This window comes from Pyxicephalus adspersus, chromosome 6 (genome assembly GCF_032062135.1).
Source record: "Pyxicephalus adspersus chromosome 6, UCB_Pads_2.0, whole genome shotgun sequence".
Lineage (NCBI taxonomy): Eukaryota > Metazoa > Chordata > Amphibia > Anura > Pyxicephalidae > Pyxicephalus > Pyxicephalus adspersus.
The window spans coordinates 77197713-77221489 of record NC_092863.1 but is presented as its reverse complement, the minus strand read 5'-3'; the positions used below and the strand labels follow the sequence as shown (position 1 = coordinate 77221489).

Here is a 23777-nt window from a genome sequence, read left to right as displayed (position 1 = left end):
ATTTGGCAGTTATAAAAAAAAAGGTAATAAAAGTTTAATAACAATAAATCTAAACAAAATAGAACGCCAGATTTTGGAAAATTCCAGATTTTTTTTTATACTTACCTCCACACACAGACCAGCCTTCCTCTCGCTGCACCCACGGACATCTGGCACAGTTCCATGGAGCAGGCAGCAGGGACATCTCAACGCATATTTAGCATAGCAAGCAATGCCTAACAGCTGTTTCTGCAGAACAGAGCCCCCAAAACATAAGTGGCCAAACCGTGTACTACAGCCCCTGTATTAAAAACGTGATCCGAAATTCATGCCGGAAAACTGAAAGAATCGGATTATTGATGGCTGGATTTTCGAATGTCAATCTGTATGTATATATATATATATATATATATATATATATAGATATAAATATTTATCAAGCCAACAGTTAACTTGATAAGAGATGTGTGCAATAGCATACTTTACACAATTTACATACTTTACACTTTATATTTAATTTTTTAATTTGTTACGTTTGTATGCCATCTAAAACTTTTGAATCAGTATTAGATCTATTTCAATACCATAAGCAGCTTTACTGAGAGAAGAATGAAAACAGATGGATGTTCTATGTATTGGATCAGTCTGCTGTCTTTATCCTGACATCAGAAGAGAGATCATTAAAAAATGACAGTGATGACAAACTTCAAATGTTGCACTTCCAATAAAATGACATGCTTGTGATAAGTTCCTTTAACTTATTATTGTAAATATTCACCTAAAGTAAATGGTGTGATGATTTGACACATAAATATACAAAAACTAACAATAAGCACATGTAGCCTTCCTGGGATTTTGTTGAAAATCAATAGGAAATTTGGCAGGAGCAGAAGAAAAATGACAGTTAGCTGAGAGACTGCATGCAATGTATTTACCCTGTGAATAAGGTAGTGTTCAATAATGTGTTTTCCAATTTTATTTCTCATGACCTGCAGGTCATTGTCTGTCAGGATTATCTCGTGGTGACGGATATTCTGCAACACCAAGGCTATGAGAATTGCATTTTAATCATATGATTGATCAAGGGAACTGACCTTGAGATACCTGAGAAAAGAAAGATTAAACTCTTTTCAGTATGAAATCAAATGTGTGTATATTTCCAAGATAACAAAGACACATAGAATCTACAGCCAGAGATGCCCTGATTGGTATATTACCAGCCTAGCTGGATGCCAAATCTAATAATAAGTGTTTGGAAATGCACATCTATTTTTCAGTATGTTTGGCCTCATGCCTCGCTATAGTCATATTTCTTCTAAGTGGAAGTAAACATTAAAAAAAAAAAATTGCGAGCAGGCAGGTTGTTTATTGCAGTAAGGACAGGCAATGTCGCTTCTGTAATAAAATAAACTTACCTGTCTGTTTGCAATTTTTTTAATCTACCCTCACTCGGATGCCACCAACTTAACTTGGTCTTCTTCTGGGTTTGTGTCTTTGACCATCCTGATGGACCAAGCCAGAACTCCCATTTATATGCAGCCTGGGGTATGCCAGATACCTCGAATCGTACACTGAAATCAGTGAGATCAAGAGATTGAAACCGACAGAGAAGTATAAATTATTATTCTATTTTGTATGTATATAAAAATATTACAGCAGAATGGACATTGGCTGTCTGAAATAAACAAACTGCTTGCTCACATTTTTTTTAATAATCTACAGATCCACTTTAAAGTTAAAGTTAGTTCACCTTTCCCCTTACATTTAGAATCACAGCTCCTTCCATGTCCGATTTAGGGATGCCCTGTATGTTTTCATATGTATTCAGTCATTCTAAACAACTTCTTATCCTTGTGTAAATAAATTGGTGGTTGAAACAGTATAAATTAAATTCACATTTCTATTGTGCCGAATACCATTGCATAACACCTATTTGGGAGTAGAGTGGGCAATATGGACTCTTGAGCTTAAAAGATCTCTATACAAGCAACCAGTTTACGCAATATTTTTTTTTTGTATGAAAACACAATTCACAGACTCCTACTGAGAAGATAATGCCAGCAGCGATCAATAATGCTATACTATTTTCTCCTGTAACAAAGGAGAAACATATTGTCACTTCCAGCATTTCGATATAGTTGGTTCTCCAGCAAGAGGACAGAAATTACAGTTGTGAAGAACAACAACTGAGGTTAGTAGAAATATATTACAAATACATTGCACGCATGTTCATTGATGATATAGCTGGCTAAAATATCCAGATCTGCCATACTGTTCTCATGTTATGGTTATGAAAAATATATTTAGAACAATTTATAGAAAGTACTTTTATTATTATTATTATTATTATTATTAATTATTATTATTATTATTACACGTTTTTATGTTTACCGGAGGACAAATAGTAAATCTAAACAATTTTCAAAACTGGATTCTTAACCTGATTACTTAACTAGTATATACAGAAAAAAGACACAGTTTGGTTGGTCATTGCTCAGCTAATTTTTAAATTTCAAATCTTATTTTTTGTTCATAGAACAGCTTGGTATGCATGATATATCCTAAATTGAGATTCTTCTTATTTAAGAAATAATTTCATCTTATGTTAAAAGAATTAAACAACAAAACTTAAAAAATGTGTAACCACCTAAGTTGTTTTCTCTGGGTACGCCTATATAAATATTCAACTAGGAAACTATTTAGGTGATTAAAAAGGCATAGGAGAAGAGCAAAGCTGTCAAGGCCATCTACTCTATCTTTATTGGAGTAACAGTACAATTTTTAGGTTTTATTTTGTCCATCTAACAGGGCATGATACTGCTAACATGATGGCACTGGACACAAGCAAAGCAAATACCATAAACAATTTTACTGTTTTAGTGGTAATTAGTCCTGACCTAGGAGCAAAGATAGTGCCAATTTGAACAGACCTAATAAACCTTTTACCATTTGACCATTCAAAATTTAGAGATTTCTCTACCCCTTATATTCCCTCCCCTCTTGTCTGTCTTCTTCTTTCCTCTTTACTCATCTTCCCTCTCCATAATTTGTATCTTTCCATCATTTCTAATATTTTGTGATCTGCAACAATGGATTTGATGCAAGATAATCCAAGCTTGTTAGAGGTTTTACTTTGGGTTATCTGCCAAGGAGAGAAGCTTATTTTTAAGATGGTTAAAAAAGCTTGAAGTTGTGTCTTTTCTTCTACCAACCAACTATTTCAACCTTCTTAGATTAGTTTATATTTTGGTTCAAAGTTATTAATGCAGTTAAATTGTATCAATAGTGTGTTGATTCTGGTGGATCCACTCAATAATAGAGCAGAGTGGCAGCACATCTTTTCCTATACATTCATCATCCTATTGATTTACTATCCCCCCTAGCCTAAATTTCCCTTCCAGTTGTGGATCTCCATTTTATTTTCACCATTTTAAGTCCTGACTCCTAACCATGTATATGTTGTTGTGCTACAGTAAGCAATTGTAGATGTTACCCTCTATTGATTAGGCACGTCTTCTGCTTTTTGCAGCTCATTATGTGATGTATTTGTAATTTAAAACAGGAATTTCAAGGCAATAGATTCACATTCACTTGGGAGAGGTTGCTGTTTTATTCAAACCCTCATTAGGCCACTAGACAAGAATCAAAAGGAAATATTGACATATAGGATTAGACAAACAATAAATCTATAATGCTTATCAAACCAGGCTGCTAAATCTTTCCTGGTCATACAATTAAGAATGCCCTGAACAAATAATTGTTTCTCAAAGAGATACAGTCTGTATATTAACTATTTTGTTTACCTTTTGATAGACTTTTTTGTTGAGTATAACACAATATGTTGAACTGTACCTAAGAAATACATATAAGAAGGTGTTTGACTTTGCTATCATATATCAATATAGATTACCACCCACAAGGACAATTGTATTCTACACTATATCAATGGTATGTATTTAAAGAGTATGCAGGGATTGTAAATTACTAGAAATATGTATATAATGATACTGAGGCTTGTTGTGCCTTAAAGAATAAATAGTTAGGTTGGTTTGAAACTGTGAAAAGATATGTATGGAATGCCTGACAGAACACTGACACAGGGACAACGCATCTGATTTATTAAAGCTCTCCAAGACTGGAGAAGATAGACTATCACAAGAGAACTGGGGTGATACAGAAAACCTGGAATGGATCTGATCCAGGATTGAAAACATTTGCCAACTAATAGAAAATTATTTTTAAGAAATCTATTCTAGGTTTGCTGGATCACCAAGGTTTTCCCGTCATAGTTTTCATCATCAACTTCTCCAATCTTGAAGAGTTTTAATAAACCAGGACAAATTAGCTTTGTAAACCTCTCTATATAGAAACCTGTCTATATACAGCACAGAACATTTCTTGTGGTATTGATCCATTCTTAGTTACCAGTCTCATAATCAGTCAGACCTAATATTGCTGAAATTTGGTGACATAGTTTCTTCATTTTGCTTGCATTTTTTTGCATATGCTATACTGCATCGATCTGTTCTTTCCTATGCTCATGCAGGGCAAAGGAAAAGGTCAATAAATCCCCACTCCTTGCTGCCAGCAGCATGTAGTCACCTTTCTTTGGTCCTACACTGTTCTGTTTGGCGATCAGGACCCAGGAAAAAAGCCCAAACTGACTTATCTAAGCTCACTCGTGGACTCATTCCTCTGTTCCATGGGACACCATTGGGTCAATCACTAGGCACCTAACACTGCAGCATGGAATAGGGGGGTAAATCAAATATTTATCTTTATAAGTGACAGGTCATTTACACTGCACCAGCTGCCAAATATAGTAGTACAAAAGCAATAAAAAGTGAGTACATACTGTTAATTTACCATTTTCCCTTGCCCATGAGCAAAGGAAAGGACCACTTTAAAATATTAATAAAAATTGTAAAGTGTGAGTTTTCAAATTTTCTGTCACTATGACAATTGACATAATCTGACAATTGACATAATCTGACATAATTGACAAAATCTAAACATTTTATACTTTATCCAAAATGTGTTAATTTTTTTTGCTTGAGTTCAACTGTAAGGCAATTTGCACATACCATAACATACACATGCTAGACCTAGAGTCCCATATACCCAGGGCTTTTTTTCCCATTTCCCAAGTCTGTAAAAGTCTGTGAAAGGGAGCAGATGTCAGTGAAAATGACAGCTCAGCCTGTGAATACAAGTTGTGCATGCGTGCTTCAATACTGGACAGTGGCTGAGCAGCCTAAGTGCTTGGGAAGTGTCATCACGTGCAGCGTGACCTGCGACAACATTTTAGGAGGGTCGGTTGTTTAAACTTGCCCGACAATTTTCCGCTGACTCAATGATTCAGAGAATTCAGCTCACAGTGCAGTGATACATGCTGGTTGGGCTGCAGAAAAGGTAAAGGAGAATTACAGCTGTAAAGCCCTTATAAAAGCTTTCCTTACTCTCTTCTCCTCACAAATCTCTGTATGGAGTGCTCGCTGGGAGAAAGGTCTGGCACCGTATCTGGAGGACCCACTCTCTGGAGGATTAACAAGATGTGAGTTCCGCCACCTGTATATACCTAATTCAAACAATGCCCTATTCTGAACACAGAAAGACTTATGCTTCATATTTCCCCACTGCAAACTCTTTAAAGCAAAATGCAGAATTCTGAATGCCCTTGGTAATAGAACAATGCAGATAGAATCATGAATGCCTATGGTAATAAGATTTTTTATTTATGTAGTTTTACCTTTCAGTTTAAATTTTTATCAATAAATCTAAATACCATCACAAGGGCAAATATTAGGATTTCCAATACCCAAGTTACATACACAAAACTATCAGTAATATTTTTACGGGGTCACGCACAATGGTGAACAATCTATAGCAGGTTTTGAAGCAAAACACATCAATAATAAAGCATCAACATTCATAAACCAAGAAAATAGATACTATCTGGTGAAGATGAAGAATAGTGTGTCAATTCACACAGCAGATTGATTTTTAGAAGTGTATTCTGGAAAGGATACAGAGTGAAATGTTCATACTCGTATATCAAAACTAACGTCCCCACAGGCCCACACTGAACTAAATAATATTTTAAATTAGTAGTTCATAGGTAACCCATAGGAATGACCAAATTCTATGCCTTAGGCAAAAGACCCAGATCAATTTTTCAGAGAAGATGGGTCAGTTAAGGCTATCTTATTAAAGGTTGTATTTATATCTAATCATGTTTAATACAAACTAAGCTAAGTGTTTTTAATTTTTTTCCCTTTAAATTGATTGATTACTGTTTTGAATGTTGCCATAATTTGTGCTCTAGGTTTTTACTTGAGTCAAAACAGCATCCTGTATCCTCAAGTAAAAGTAAGTACCTTGGTTTATACTTGAGTACCTATAGTATTATTAATAATAATATTATTAAAAGTAATACAATTTGAATGTGTATTGGATTAAACAAGTGTTTAGCAATTAGTGATACATTAAAAATGTGTAAAATTGTAAAAACTGCCAGCTCTTGGGTGGCTACACTCATCCACACCAATGCATCTGTGAAGAGAGCCACTCAGGCTAGACATAAAACATGTCTTTTATTCTTCATTATATTGGGATAGAGAATTAGAGGTTTACAGAAGAAAGATAACATTGTGCTTCTTTCTGTTGATCTCACAAGTGCCAAGGAATCACGGTTTCTGGCAAGAACAATTAATATTTTCTGTACTTGTGCATATTTGCTTAATTTAAGAAAGGAAACCTAATGTAGCCATTTTATTTACCACATATTGCGATATATTTAATTAAATGAACATGGGACCATGCCATGGCCAACAATGGAATACAATGTTGGTAAAATTAGCAAAAATGTACATAAATTTTCAATCAAATGGGAAAATGTTATTGTGCAATAATACACACTTATGATTGGAATATTTTTTGTTTTTGCTTTTTCCTGTCTAAATACCCTGTCTTCCCTTGTGTGTAGAACCTTAGGCTGAAATCAGACTGTTTATGCAAATCATTTGGATTTCAAGTTCACAAATACTTTTTAAATAACAAATAATAAATATAAAAATAAAATAGTATACAAATCCTTACAGTTGCTGTAATACGTATGTTTCCTGTACATGTTTTGCAAAGGCCATGGCAACAACCATCTATTTTAAAATCTCTATTGGCAGTACTTTGTAGAGTAAAAAGTTCCTTTTGTGGGCCATGTCTGGAAGGAAGAGTGAATGTAGAAGCAGAATCAATGTATGACTGTAAGGGAGGGGAATTGAGGACATGTCCCTGCATAGCCATTTCTACATAAAAGGATTAACAGCAGATACATTCACCGTAGTGGGAAACAACAAATTAGTTGTTAGTTATTTCCTGGCCAAGCAAATCTGGCTCAGAAAAAAAATTATAAAAACCAGGAAAGAAGATGTGCAATGAGGCAGAGAATGTCTAGTAACTCTAACAAGCCAGGGAGTTTCTGTTCAAAGTAGCAATGGCTTGGGGATAGTTTATATCTTAGGGGAAAGATGATGCCTTTATAAAAAGCATATCACATTTCACATTTCTAGCCATATTATAGGTTATCTGAGGCTAAGCTTGTTAATTCCAAAGGACAACTGTGGTAAAATCAGAAATGTTTGTTATTAACAAGGCCATTTTAATTGTTTTTTGGTTTGGTTAATGTTTTTTTATAACATTCTTAATTTATAGAAAAATGTTACAACTTTGAAAAAAAGACAATGAACAATTCCAATATATAAAAATCTCTTATACATATTTCTGAATGCAGTTCATATAACCTAGATATACTATACACACACAACAAAACAAGGCAGTATAATAAAGGTAAAGAAAGAAAAAGAAAAATTCAAAAAATACTAAATAACTCAATGATGAATAAAATGATTACGGTAACTTTTTTATCCTTTAGTACATTTCAGTATTATTGATCTCTTGTCACTTCCAGCTACATCTGATTGCATATTATTGGCACCATATTCATTTTGCCAAGAATGGTATCTGGCGCAAAAGTAAAATAATTTGTTGGGTAAGTGAGAATTGGAGAGGAAATTTGATTGGGGTTAATGTACTTGGCTACTTTATCTAAGCAAACATGCATTGTCTTGTGTATTGAGAAATGCATGGTGGCATGGTGGCTATGGCTCTATTTAGCATTAGGGTCCCTGGTTCTAATCTCAGACAAGACAATGCCCCTGATTCATCATTGAAATCCGCGATCGCTGGAAGCGCGATAATACGCGCGACCCGCGATCGCGGATTACCGCGGTCCGGGACTCGAGTGCGCGCGTCCACTCGCATCCTGAATCTTAAACTGCGATCGATGGCCGCGCGTACTTTCGCGCTTCCAGCGAGCGCGGATTTTATTGATGAATCAGGGGCACTATCTGGATGGAGTTTGTATGTTCTCTCTGTGTTATCAGAGGTTTCATCCAGGCCAATTTCCTCTCACATTCCAAAGACACACTGGTAGGTTCTCTGGCTTCTCCTGAACTTAGCCTTAGACAATGTTAATGATATATAACTAGGGACATTAGATTGTAAGCATCGCTAAAGGACAGCTGGTGACATGAATATAGACTTTGTGTATGGTCAGCGCTATAAAAATACAAGATAATTGTAATAATACATTTGAAAACAATAGAAATTGTGTCAGTGTGTCTGTATTGATTCTCATGAACATATGCATGCAGACATGTCAAGTCAACACAGTATAACAGAATTCTAGAATTGTGATTCCTATTTTCTTAAAAGGATGGTCATTCACAATTGAAACAAATGTAAATGCTAATATTCAGGAGAATTAAAAGCGATGAGAAAACAATTCCAGAGATTTGATCATCTCTATTCATCTACATTGTCTTTTTATGATAATAAGCACTTGTATTTGATCAAACAGCATTTCCTAAGAGACCACCACCACCAATACTGCATCAAAAGGATGAACATTAAACAAGCAATTCCTGTCATTTTACTTTGGTGATCCCCTGACACCTCCTTTCCTAGGGTGGCTACAGGGTTTCCCCCTCATCACGCTCATGTAGGGTGTTCTATTTACCACCCAAGCTGGAGTACAACTACCTCTGGTTTTGTTTACCTGGAGATCAACAGGTATTTCTGTTCTTGCTGAACAATTTCTTAGCTTGAAAAATGAAAACAAATGTAGTCATCACATCTCGGAACGGGTAACCGGCAACAGATTGCATTTTTGTTTAGTTTAGTTATCCTTTATTTTTTTAATAAATACATAATGGAAAAAAGTAATACTATTCTTGCATTGTAATGAAAAAACATTTAAATGTACAATAATGATCTTATACATGTAATATTTCTAGTAGGTAGAGAAAAAAGCTCACAATTTAACTAAAGACAAACAAAGAGCAAAGGTAAACATGTTTATCACCATGGATTTTGGAAAAGCAGATGTGCAGATTTATGAATCTATTGGGAACAATGCAGAGTTACCCGCATAGAGACAGGAAAAATGGCACACAGTGCTCTATTCCCAGGGAAGATGATTAGTCTGAAAACTTATAAGTAATAAATACTCTCTTGACTGAGTGACTTGTCTATGTACAACTTCTCTTCTTTCAGTGACATACATTTTTAAAGTTTAGAAGAAAGCGTTTTATAACTTAGAAGAAAAAAACTGTCTAAAAAACCATTTGAGAATGGCAACTCATTTCTGCTAGTTCTAAAGATATACTAGCTTCTGATCCAGCTAACTTCCCACCCGCTTCTGACATTTAATTTCATTCACAATGAGCTCCTAATATTTTAATTCCCTTTTTTATTCCAACAACCATTATTTTTTTGTGGGTTGGGGCAACAATAGAATGTTGTGTATCAGTGCCACTTCCTTTCCTTTTCGAGGGTGCTGTTGTATTCTGCAGTGATATCAATTCCTTGTGTAAATTGTGTTTGACAAAATGTATTTCTGTAATTTAGTGTTTCTCAACCAGGATTCCTCCAGACTGATTTCAATTATTCAATTTTACGTCTAGAGATTCCTATTTTTTTAAGTAATGGAGTAGGAATACTAATCACGAGCATTTAATAATTACTTCACAGATACAGAGTGACAAACCAATAAACACAATATAACAGTACCGACAAAACAAAACAGTGTCTATATAACGCAAGATGCCCGTTTATGGTTAGGGTTAAAGAAGAACCAGGGAAGGGATATTAAAGGAAAAGAGGGCAAAACGGGGGCAAAGAAAAGGAAGCTATTTCGCTCTCCTGGATTACCTTTTGTGACTTGTGCATTCTACAAGATATGATGGATTTTCCACCTCTCTTCTATCTGAGAAAATCAATGAGACAGATGAGTTGCACCCAACTGGTTCGCCCATCTACATATCTTCATGTATACCAACCCTAATACATTAGTGTTAATATTATTATTATTAATATACTTTTATAACCTGTTGATCCTGCAAGTAGATGAGTTATTTTTCCATTAACTGTATTAGGCTGAGCTGTCCAACAAAAGCAGCATTTACATGTACAGGGAGTCTGTCTCCATTGCTAAATGAATAAAGCAACTGTCAATACTCACCAAAGGGAATTAACTTCAACAGATAGGAGCCCAGATTGCAGAACTGGTAGCTGGTGGTCATCCTATTAAAATTCAATAACTACCCCACAATTATCTGCCGATCTTTGAACTCTCTGGTTACCAGACCTGATAAAAAGCCCAATGGCCAACAAAAAAAGTTAATTCACCCAAACCTCACAGATATTTACTAACAGGCAGTGACAGACTAGGTACACACGTGCTTTAACTGTCATTAGAAAACGAAAACAAACGACTTACTACAGATCAGGGATTATGCATGATTATTTGGAACAATCGAATGTACACACGCTAGATACGATCGTATGAACCATAAAGGAAGTGACATGTAAAGGAGAAAGTGTATCACAGAACAATCCACAATCACTGACTAAAGCTGCGTACACACTTGCAATTTTTGTCGTGAAAGATCCTTTCCAACGACAAGGGGCTGCAAGATGCATGAACGGTGCTGTACATACATGTTCATGCTCTATGGAGAGGGGAGGGGGAGAGCGACGGAGCGGCACCCTGCTGCGCGCTCTCCCCCTTCCCTTTCATTACGATCGGCTGTCGTCCATCGTCCGTGGATCAGGCAGGTCGGTCGTCCAGACGATGGACGACACCGACTGTACACACGGCAGATTTTCGCCCGATAATTGGCCGATGCCGATTATCGGGCGATAAAAATCTGCCGTGTGTACGTAGCTTAACTCTACACACAATAGTTTGTGAACAATCGTCGCCCAATCAGATCCGCCTGGACCGGCTTTCATTTCCAGAGACAATCCTCGTTCATTGGCGTTGTGCACTTTTTTGTTAACGATTATCGGACGAATGGTCGTTAGTGGTTCGTTTCCAACAATAATTATTGCACGCGTGTATGCAGCTATAGTGTTGTCTGCCTGTAACAGAATGTGTCATGCAGTGAGAGGCTTTTTGCTCTGAAAGCTTGCTATTACTAACACCTCCCCTGTCAAGAAAAACTGTTTTGATTGTGTGCCTTTTTTTCCAAAAAATAAGGAAAGCCCTAAAGAGACACTGTCGCCTGGAGTTGCCTCATTGCCATTCTACCTTTTGAGGTTAATCCTCCACATTATTTGTTTGAGAAACCTACATTAATGGAGGAAGTTTAGATTTGCAATCTCAGTGAGATCAAGAAGAATCTTTGGGATAAAAAAGTTTGTGATCTAAAAATTTGTCAAACAATTTTGCAGGTGCACAAACAGTCCAAACGCTGTAACCCTCCATTTAACTTGGAGCAACTGAATCAGCAGATCCAAAAATGTAAGTGAATGGATGGCCTTTCCCCTTTTATATAAAATGATAGACTTGCAACAGCCAAATTGTTAGTGGATGTTGAAGTTGAGGACAATTCTGTGGAGGTAGAGCTACTGTTTTGTTTTTTTCCATTGCTACATTACTGCACTGCATGGTTTCTCTTGTCTTTTATCTTACAAAACTTGCTTGTTAGTTGTGCAAATAGATAGAATTTAATAACAAGATTTGGCCCCCAGGCATAAATTGGATTTACTGCATAGTTTATGAACTTCCAACAAGATTTGAAGACTAACACAGGCAGACTTAATCATCCCTACATACATTTTTATTTTGCAAAATAATCATTATGCATAATTGTATTCGGTGAAAAGACATTTTTGTTTTATGACTTTGACAATAAAGAAATTCTCTCTTCTTCACTTTTACTACACAACTTTCATGGGTTCTGCCTGTCTTTAAATCTTCCAAAGCATACAGTGTTATACTCAATTTGTGTATCTGAAACTAACATATCGCAAGAAAATAGGAATATCTGATGACATCAAACTATACAAGTCTACAAGTTCTTCCTGATTAGTGTCTATTAGAAACAAAAAAGTAAACTAATAAATTGATAGGCCGTTTATGGTTTAACTGTTCATAAAGCTATAAAGCAGTATTAAGCTTGAGAAATATTTTATACTATGCATGGCGCCAGGTTTTAGTCTCAGGTGAATGCTTACACCGGTTTATAGCAGTAAAAGATATGGATTACATTTTAACTGGCTTTAGTTTGTAGTCCTGGCTCTGGCATTTATAGGAGCTCTCTATGTATAGAAATTGCTGTGCCCTGCAATTATATGTCCTGCAGGTATTCAGTAGTGTTTTTCTGTTAACGAGCTACGTTATTTGTCTGCGTAAGTGTCAGCCGTAATGTTCAATGTGTTACTAGAACTCAAGAAAAATTATATTTGTATCTAACATCAAGGGATACTATTCATTAACAAGTTCCATTGCTCTGAAAACTGCTTCCCTAATGCAATTTTACAGATGAAGAGCACGCAGGAAAATTGCTTCCACAGATATATAAGCGAATAAAGCACAAAAACTGCACATGCATTAGAACTGTGATAGTAACAACATCCTCAGTCATGGAGGAGCACTTTGCATGCTCGCTTCGTTTGATTGCTCAACTTTTTTTTCATTAAGCCGAGCTAATGAATGTTACTATAAAGGTTAAGATAAACACAAATACTTCATAAAATGTGAGCTTTACAGAGAGGAATATTTAAGTCTGTAGCTCTTTTCATTGTTTGAGTTTTGGATCTGTAAAAATGTAATGAGTATTATTAAACCTTACATTAGCTTTTGAAAGAAAACATTTGAAGACAATTGCGGTTAATCCCTTAATACTGAACTGTGGAAGCTGCACTCTAAAAGGGCAAACACAGGACAAAGGACTAAGGGCCAGTCATGCTGGTAGGTTTTCTGTAGCTGATCTTCTCACCATCAGTGGTCTGCCATTCCTTGCTCTGCACTTTGTATCTCCATGGAAGTGGCCAACATAGTAGATTTAGTAGTCTTTGCTTCCTCGTGGGTGGTGACTGATGGAGAACAGATTGCATTCCAGCAAGCAGCACAGTTGTAACATTTCACACAGCAGATATACAGCTTTGAGGTTGTAGACACTGGAGTGCCTTGGCACTCTCATATAGTTCAAGAAAAACACGTTTTTAAGGCTTCGGCTTGAGCACAATTAATATTTCTAAACCAAGTCAATAACATTGAAAATCTTCAATTTTAGGGATTAAGTCTACATAAAGGGGGTGCATTACCCACAATTATTCACATTTTCTTGTTCTATCACTGAGAGCCGCCATCTTCCTTTTTCCTTACTTCTGGAAGATGATCTTCAACCATCTTGATTGGCTGCACCAGGATGACCCAACTTCTGTGCAAGTGCAAAGGAATTCAATAATTCCCAGCATGCACATGGAAAGCCAGGATTGATGCACAGCTGTAACCGGCAGATAAGAGCACCTGCCTTGGTCACCAATGTTAGTGAGAAGTGAGACTTCAGTTCTACATTAAAAATATTAGTTCCTTTTCTGTTCTTGTATTAATTCCAGAGTACTACTTAGTTCTTTAATGATGGTTTTGCTGATCATGTGAAAGGCACCATGCTTAATACAACAGGCTGTACTGGAGAATATACAGTAGGCTAAAACACCGCAAAATGTGAACAATTATACCGGTACTAATGATAGTTTTATCTGTATATTTCATGTTATGAGAAATAAGAAATAAATGTCTTTTATCATTTTTCCCAATAAGAAATAACTGTTTAACATCATCAGATAATTTAAGCTCTGAATCTATGAATATGTTTGTTTGGATGGTAAGAAGACTTGACTAATGTACAGTATAAAAGGGGTTCCCATGGCTGTATTGACACTCAGTAAAGAATTATACATGTAAACTTCACAAATTGATAACATAGAGAAATGGCTAACAAACTCACAATCTGGATAAGTCAAAGTCACCCTAATATATAATAGATTTTATGGGCATTTTTACATTACCTGTAAGTGAAAGAAAATGAAAAGAAAAATATGATAGCTTGACCAGTTTATTATAGAGACTTTTCAAGTTTTCTTCTGTCAAAAACTTTTTTTTATACTTCACTTCTTATTTCACTTTTTCCTAGCAATTGTATTGTCATGCTGTCTGTAACACGTGCACAATGCATTGTATATTACCAACATACATTCCCTATGGGGGCAGCTGCAGGGAGGTGATACATGTAGTGTCTCCCCATGTGGCAACATATACTGGTATGAGAAAGAGTTAAAGCAGAAGTAAACCCAAAACAAAAAAAATCACATTTACCTTCAATTCTGCAGATCAGTCTATCTGTCGGGAGGTTTCTTCCATCGGGTCCCGATCCCAGTATCTGTCTTCAGCCCAGCGCAAAGGGAGTGCCAGGCCCATACATCTTTTCCTTTCTTCTTCCATGCTCTTCTGTGTAGGTGGGAGATCAGGTGTTGTAGATTTGGAAAAACCCTACCCTTTTATGTAAAGTGAAAATTCTGAGTTTAGGTAGGCTTTAAATACACGTGCAACATCACGGCCAGTGGGAATAAAACCTATGTAAACCTAACAACTAACTCTTATTGGCTCCTTCTTGGTCTATTGATAAACCATAGCAAGTACTTTGTTTGGGCACAACAGCTATTTTTCTATACCTCCACAATATTTAGGGTAATAAAACATGGGAAGTATGCATATATTGTAGCAAAGTACTGGGAATATTTATTTTTATTTTAACTTGACACATTAAGGACATTAGTTTTACATATTGCAGGGAAAAGGGTTTGCTTTATTACTGATACAATGTGTTTCTACTGCATCACATATAATTTATTTTTCTGTTAACTACCGTATATATTTCTATAGAAGTTGAATTTTCTACAGAATTACATCAGATTCTGTGCTGTTCCTGCTCATGGTTTTTTTTGCAGAACATTTAGGTTAGGTAATAAATAGCAAAGAATTATTCACTGAAGCTTTATCCTACAGTCATAATTAATGCCTGACTGGTGTACAAAATGTGAAAGTACCTATTAACTTTGCCAGTTTCTATGTGAACTACAGCACTGCGGGACTACACATTATTCTTATCTGTACTGCATTTAGCTCTCCACTCTGGGAGGTCTCTTAAGAAAAACTTCTATTGCCATCTTGCCCCAGATATGTCATAGTAGGCAGCATTTATATAATCCAGTGAGACATTACAAGAAAATGAAATTCCTAACATTAAAATAAAATTAATATAGTATAGTAATTAATTATTAATAATTAGTTATTAATTAATAATAATAACTAAATAAATTAATATTAATTATATAATAATTAGTATATGGAATACCTTTGTGATAAATGCAACATTCTGAGATCTAACACCTTCAGTCAAAGGTACATTTCAGAAATAAGTGCTAAAGAAGTGTTAGTAGCTACTATTGCATATTTTAATGTAAAAGAACTGCGTGCAAAAAAGTAAGTACACCCTTCTTTCTTGTATTTTTTTAATGTGATACATATGTATGTTGATACATAATACTGGGATCTTTGTGCTGGTAGACCTGAATTATATGTACCTATATTTTTTCAAGCAGTTAGGCTCTAAAGAAATTTCTCCCATGGGCCTTTTAAATTTAATGTAAATTGATTTTCCACATATTTCCATTATTTATTATAGTTAAGTTGAAAAAGTAAAGTAATACATATTTTTGTATATGCATATACCATATATTCTTCATTCCAGGCTGTAGACATATGCAATGTGTATAGGACTCAATAGCTCAAGCTAAATTTGACAATCACAAGTGAATGAGTCAGATTATTCATCTCTTCTCTTGCACTTTTTTCCTCTCCCTGTACAGCTCCATTCAATGTTTAGGGGAACCAACTTTCTCTTTTCTTTGGCAGTCCTTTCCCATGTATTATGTATACAGTACATAACAGTCTTAGAAACTATACTAATTAAACCTGACCCCAGACCATTATAGTTTATATCAAATTAACCAAAGTCCTTGTCATTACGTATGATGTAGAAGTAATAAATATATACGAGGGGGGTGCTGAGAAGTTCCTGGCTTTGCCCCCTTCCAGATGAAATAGAAAAATGAGTGTGGGGGCATATGACAGCCTAATATCTTAGTATGTAACTGTGCAAATATCAGGTCTTTGCAATTCTTAAAACTGTTTTTTTCTTTTAGTGAGAAGCTGTGATGGCAGAGGCACAAGCAAGTTTAGCTTTGTTGGAGTTATGGGCCGTCCTGAAGTTTTTGTTTCTCCCCATTCGTTCTCAATCGCCTAGGCTAAGACAGCATTTATCTCCATACTCATCCTTGCCAGAATGGGGTTTGGAGGACATGGATTGGTGCCTGCCTCTTGTGAATTGTGCCCATCTGGGATAGAGTTATTTGGCAGCTCTCCAAAGTATTTGGGATCCCATCACCATGGATCCACTAAAGCCCAGTGATTTTCTAAAAACACCTTTACTCAGAACTATGGGGTGGATGAGTCAAGTCAGGAATATGAGCCACAATCTATATAGAAAAATTAAGGTTTAGGAAGGGGGGGGATGGTTTTAAGCAGCCCTATGTACCCTATACCCCATCCTCAGAGTTCTGTTATCCCTCCCGGACCTAGGTTGTATTGCTGAGTAGTATGTTTATCTATACGTAGGCACTACATTTAGGTGAAGCCTCAAAACATCCAAAGGGGATAGGTATAAAGAGAAAATTAGTGAATAACAACAGTTAGCAACCATTTTGGTGGGGTTAGAGAAGCCCAAAATTGTTGGTTGCAAAGGAACTTTATAAGTATACTTTTCCTCTAACCAGAACTTTGGGGGATGGAGTCTCAAATTTTCTCTTTAGCCTTAAAAGTTGTTGATGCAGCTAATAGTTGTGTTTGTTTGACACTTTCTTTATACTCTACATGCAAAATAAAAAATAAAGAACAAGAGGAAAAATTAGTTCGGAAGCAACAATGGCTTTCAAGTGTGTTCAGACCCTTATAGACAAGCGTTGGATGAGCAATACATTGCCCTCATGAATTATTGTAATGTTGTCCTAACGGAGAGCAGAATCCAAGTCATAAACCTGTAAGCAGAGGTAGGGCACAATTTATTACCTCCTATAATCTTTGAATTGGATCAACATAAATAGTGATAGCTGTGTAGAATCTAACAATTTGAAGCCAAGACCCATCTAGGAAATGGCTATAGACTGGGTTACTTAAGGTGGAGGTCTATAGAGAGGAAGATGTGAACTCTACTCCAGCTGCTCAAGAAGTGAAAGCAAGTGTCTGGAAATAGTAAGTTCCATTACATCAGGTGTTTTTGTTGTCATAGAGTGCCATGCTGTGAAGAATGATCAGTAGAAGGCCAGTGTTTCCAGGACAGCACCGAGAGATGAAGATTCAGTCTTTCACTGGAACTCTAAGCATTTGTGTAATCATATTACACAGCAACAGTGGGCACTCTACACAGATTTTTTAGGCAGAAATGGGTAGATACCGAAATAATTGTGAACAATGAGCTGTGTATATTGGCATAGAAGGAATATGCAATCTGCTTTGTATTTTGTATTTTAAGGTAATAAACATTGAGAGGTGGAATAAGCAGAGCAGATGACAAAACCAGATGAGATGAAGCACACCAGGAGCTGAGATGAGAACGCAGGGAAGATGCAGATGATTTCCTGATGACAGCTTAATTAGAGTGGACTTTAGCCTGAGCATTTCCTTATGGCTTTGGGGACAATAGACTTTCATTTGGAATGTATCTCTTCCATCTGTTTTAAACATGCTGCCAAGGGCAAATTGCTAAACCTGCTTAACAGAACATTACAGCTTGTACAGGAAGAAAGTGCAATTACCTAGATAGGGGTCAATTCAATGTTGTCCTCCAATGTATAATGTGAAGAGGTTATTTTGCCCATTTCAAGACAAAGATACTAAACTGCTGGGAAGTGCTTGCTAGAGGTTTGTGTCACCACTTACACATCTGTACAGTCTCATGGTGGAATTTCGTAAGTCTGCTCTGAGTGCATTACTTTGTCTAATACCAGTTGGTATCCTTGCTTCGCCTGACCCTCCAATTGTTTTCCACCAGGGACAACCTCTGTTAGTACTCTGACTGTGTGCTTTTTTCTGCCCTTTGGATATTTTGGACCTGTCTGCCTTCATGGGCCCTCTGGTCATTTGCCATTCCTTGTCCCCCCAGAGCCATTTTTCAAGTAGTGAGGTGTAACTAGCCTACCAAGGCAAGGGGGCTTATCTATAGGTGAAGACTATAGAAATAAATTAGGGATTAGATTCTGATTAAACATTGGCATTTGACCTGAGACCTGACATTTTTTGTTAGCTAGGGTCTAATTGCTGATTTTCCTGTATCAAGGGTGTCTAATGCCAGTCCTTGGGGGCACATACAGGCCAAGATTTTCATAAACAGTCACTGATTCTTTGCAAACCACACCTTACTAAATGTGTAGCTATGCATGAATGTATATCTTTGATAAAAAAAATACTACAACTATATGCAGAAGTTGCCCTTCTTCTAATTAATTTCCAATGCTGTTGCCTAGCTTGACATTACCGTTTTGTGCCTAAACAAGGGCAAAAATTTTAGGGTTGATTGTTTGAATATATGTATGGCTATATTCATTGTTTTTTTTTCTCTGCCTTTTTTGACATCTACAATTTTTTGTATACTGTTTTTCATCATAAATTTAATAAAGAAACCATATGGGGGTAAATGCCGATTCTTTTTGGAAGATTCCTGTACAACTCAATACAAATATGTACCCTAAGCAAAACGAAACATTGCACAACTATTTTCATATCTACGTTCCAAACAAAAACCAGCTCTGTTTCGTACAGGAGCCTTGCTCACATCACAAGCTCCTTCCTTCAGGCATGTTCAGACTCAGAATGCCTCATCAGTTAGGATTTCTTTCTCCTTGTTTTTGTTCTGGAGTAGGATGAAAGATTGCCACTTCTAAATATACGGAATCTGCCAGATTAACAGACTACCTCTGACTGTTGTCTGGAGTATTTGTAAGGAGTTGTTGAGATGTAGAAACTCTATAGAGCTTGGTCAGAAAGTCATACAGACAATTTACCTGGTTCTTTAACTCTAACCCTAACCCTGTGTATGGTAGGTCAACTAGATAGCCTTCTATAGCAGACATATGACTTAAATAGCCAGTGTGAGGCACTTCTGAACTATGCTTCTGAAATGCTAATGACTGGGCTATGTTTATCCAAGGCTTCAATCATTTCTGAATTATTTACATAAGACCAATATAAAGATCAGTGGCTCTGACAGCACTATGCTGAACACATGCAATTACCATACACTTAAATAACTGTCATCCATTATTTTTTACAAAAGAAATTCAGTTCATCTCTGCAATACATGCACTAATGCTCATGTTTTATCTCTTTAAAAATGTTACAAATGCAGAAAAAATACCACTTGATCTGCAAGAAATCTGGTGAGATTCTAACGCTAGGCTGACATCATCCCCGCCTGATGGACAACAGAAATATTCCATTCTTCCACTCTCTTTGTCCAATTTTTTTCTGTTTAATAATTAGTTATAAAGTTTGCAGTGAATGATGCAGAAAAAAGGGAATTTATTTCCTTACCAAAACATGTTCTTTACACAGATAGAAATAAAATTATTTACGTTTTGGCAGTGAAGAATCATCATTATAGCCTAACAATATCCAATCCAAATACATGTTACAACACATATAAAAATAGAAAAAACTGTACAATCACACCACACCCTATAATTGTGCCTCTGTATCCAGGAAACAGATATTATCATTTATTTTTTATCCTGAGGAAATGAACATGTGTGGTTAATTTAAAATGTTTGTACAAGCTTTGCTGCATTATACAAAGGCAGCTTTTATTAAAGGACAACTCTGTGCTAGATCGTTTGGAGTGCCTGTTAGCTGATAAAAAGGGTAAAAGAGCATTATTGTGGGGAAATGAAATGAAATGCAGTACTGAATGATGCTGTTAACATAGAAAGTTTAGTGACTATTGTGCTATTTACTGGCTTTCTTTCTGACTTGTCTGCTTTTGTCCTTTTCTTAGTGACATGTTCTTTCATGAGATGTTGAGGATTTGACAATATTGCATTTTTATGGACTTTATTTTGGAAACAGTTTTACTAGACCAAAACAGAAAATAAAAACTCAAAGATACTCTAAATTCCAGATAAAAATGAGAAGCTAATATTAGTCTGCGCTCTATGTGTGTGCATTTACTGTATCCATACATAGATACAACAAGAGAATAAATGGTTATTGTGTAAAATTAGATAAAGAATTAACAAATTTTGAATTGGTCTCTTGTGGCTCTTAAATCTGTAATTTATTTCTAAATAAAATCTCCTTTCGCACCCCTATCTGTACTGAATAAATGTAAATGACACTCCCTATCTGCAATATGCCATTAGGTAGATATAATTACCAAGGCCAGATGCATCCCCAGCTCCCACCCTCCTATATAACCACTCAAGAAATGTGCTGCTGCACATATTCTGGCTCAAGAGTGGATTCACTTCTCATAGAAGACAACACAAGTCCTACTTGAGTGTTTACATAGGAGGACACAATCCTGAGATGCAGCAGATTGCAGTAATTGTATCTACTTAATGGCACATCCAAGACAGGGAGTGCTATTTTAATTTCCTAAGTACAAATGGTAGTGGTAGTGGTGGGGTACAAAGGATAACTGAACTTTACTGTGAAACTACAGTTATGCTTTAACACTGGCACATTACTGTGATGATAAGAAAAGCAAGGATGGTTGACTCAGTGGCTAGCACTCTGGCCTTTGCAGTGCTAGGTCGCAGATTCAAATTTTGGCCAAGACACTATTTTCAAGAAGTTTGCATGGGCTTTTTTCCACATCCCAAAAAACCCAATGCATATCGGCTAATTGGCTTTCTTTCAAAAAATTGCTCTTAGACAATGTATTTGAGATATGACTATGGTTGGGGTATTAGATAGTGTGTAAGGGACAGTTAGTGTTATGACAATGGACTTTGCAAAGTGCTGCATAATAAGCCGGCCCTAAATAACTATACAAGTAAATAAATCATTATTATTTATAGAACTGATAAAACATTTCCCTAGCTTAAACATCATTATGCTTTACCTGTGGATGGGGCTTTTTTACCTTATGTTCTCCTTACAGACACCCTCTGAGCTAGTGCACTCCTAGATGTTTTACTGATTGTGACACCCATTAAACCAGCTCAATTACTTGAGTGCACTTTTACAAATTAAAAGTCTGCAGTTAAGTTGTGTTTATAAGTTTGCCAATGTTTAAAGTCAACCATTTTTAAAAAAACATTCATGTAACTACTAGTATCCCTGGCCTAATAAAACTTGCAATTTGTTGTAGTTTCTCATTCCCAATGCCAATAATACAAAATGCAATATGCAAAATGACATACTTTTTAGTTAAAGGGAAACTATGATATCTTGAGAGCGGAGTATAATTTCTTTGTATATAGCAAACAAATTCCATAGAGAGTAATTAAGTAGATACAATCTCATAAGTGCCTGCCAGAAAGGCGCTTACAGTCCTATTAGTTATATGTGGGTACACACCAGGGTTACTTTGGCCAGAAGCCAATTAACCTACCAGTGTGTTTTTGGACTTGTTTTTGTAAGTGAAGCTGAACATCAAAGCCGGTTGTATTAATATCAAAAAGAAAAGTTTTCTCTTTCTTGCAATACTCATCTCTTCTCTGCAACTAAAGCTCACAGACCTACCACCACTCATATTGTCACTGGTCCTCTTCTAGTTTGAATACTGCCCACTTGTGTGTACCTCATCATACGGACCTTGGTTCACAGTACTGCTCCACTAATTGGCACTACACCACAAAAGCACTATTTTATACCTAATAAAGGTTATCAGTAATCTTAAACAAGAATAGACAGAACCTGGACATAAGAAGGGGTGCAGAAATGCCACCCCATGGTCATATACCAGTGCTTGGGACATTGTGATTTATTTCTAACTATTGCAGGTTAGAAGATAAAAATTGCAGGTATTCTATTAAAAAGCAAGGAGCTGAGAGGGAACACAGGCATCATAAATCAACCCCATGTTCTGCTAATCTCTAGCTCAAGATCAGTTTGCTCATCTTTATACTTGTGGTTCTATATGATTGCACAAACTGTTAGTACTGTTAGTACCCCAGCTGAACAACTGCTGAGACTTCATGATAAGTCACCTAGAGAGTCTATATGTATTGTGTATATCCAATTTAAACAGACTGATTGACTTGTATTGACATAAAGAAATCATCAAACACAGTCTGTTATAAATTACAAAAATAGGTCCAATTTAATCTTGAACAGTCCAGCCCTGTGAGTACTATCATATGTTATATTGCCTGTAAAAAAAAATCTGTGGCCAAAAAAAAAGCCATGAATCGAATCAGATATCGGAGGTATCACAGCACATTTTATCAACCTTACAGCTCAAAGAAACATTAGTCATATGCGTAGTGAAAAGAATTGTAAATATCTGCGGTGTTTGCAGGAAGGGCAGATCTTAGTTTTTAAAGCTATTCCCTAAAGCGAACCTATCACCACATTTTTTACATTGAATAAAAGGGTAGATAGGCCTTTTAATTAAAGTAAAAATTTGTTCATGTGTTTTTTTTTCTCTGAACATTTATTTTTTTAAAAAAGAAGGGGAGACGACTGGCAGCAAAGAGAAGCCCGCAGCCTCCTGGGATACATAGGTCACATATTCCAGGAGACTAGGGCTGCTCCTTCTGCGCATGCCCAATTTTGGTAAAAATCAGAAGGGCCCTTTCCCGCAATGTAAAAAAAAATTCCAATCTCACACATGTAGTCATCTAACTTTAAAACTGACCCATAATGCCCATTTACCCCTTGACCTCAGTTAGAGCCCCACAACGGGGGTGGAAAATAGGCTATTTCACATATGTCATTAATTCATAGCTGCTGGGTTTTTATAATATTTATGTTTTAGGGGGTAATCTCATGAGAAATTTGTCACAAGCCCACAATTGTCTTCAAATGATTCATATTGGTTTTGACTAAAGAGATGATGGTTTCATATTGGTGGCACCCATTCAACCTTTGGAGACTGGGGGGATGAGAAATAACTGTACCATAGAGCTTAGAAAAGCATAGAAAAATACACAGCCTCCAGTAAAAGGCATAGAGAAGTGTATTGGAGAAAGGAAACACTATAAAAGACAAGGCATAGGCAGCATAACCAAGACGCGACTGGGAATAGACTTACTGTATGTTTATAATCAATTTTCTTGCTCTACTTTCTCTGTGATTAGTTATGTAAAATGTGTTTTCTAATCAAATATAT

At 36.2% G+C, this 23777-nt stretch overlaps 1 long non-coding RNA gene across 1 annotated transcript; it reads left to right on the top strand.

Annotated features, from left to right (window-relative positions):
• The first annotated feature begins 1422 nt into the window (after nucleotides 1–1422).
• Nucleotides 1423–19196, top strand: LOC140332580 (uncharacterized). The gene is made up of 3 exons (XR_011921182.1): nucleotides 1423–2170; nucleotides 6305–6348; nucleotides 17979–19196. It is a non-coding gene; the product is annotated as an uncharacterized lncRNA (long non-coding RNA).
• Nucleotides 19197–23777: the final 4581 nt, after the last annotated feature.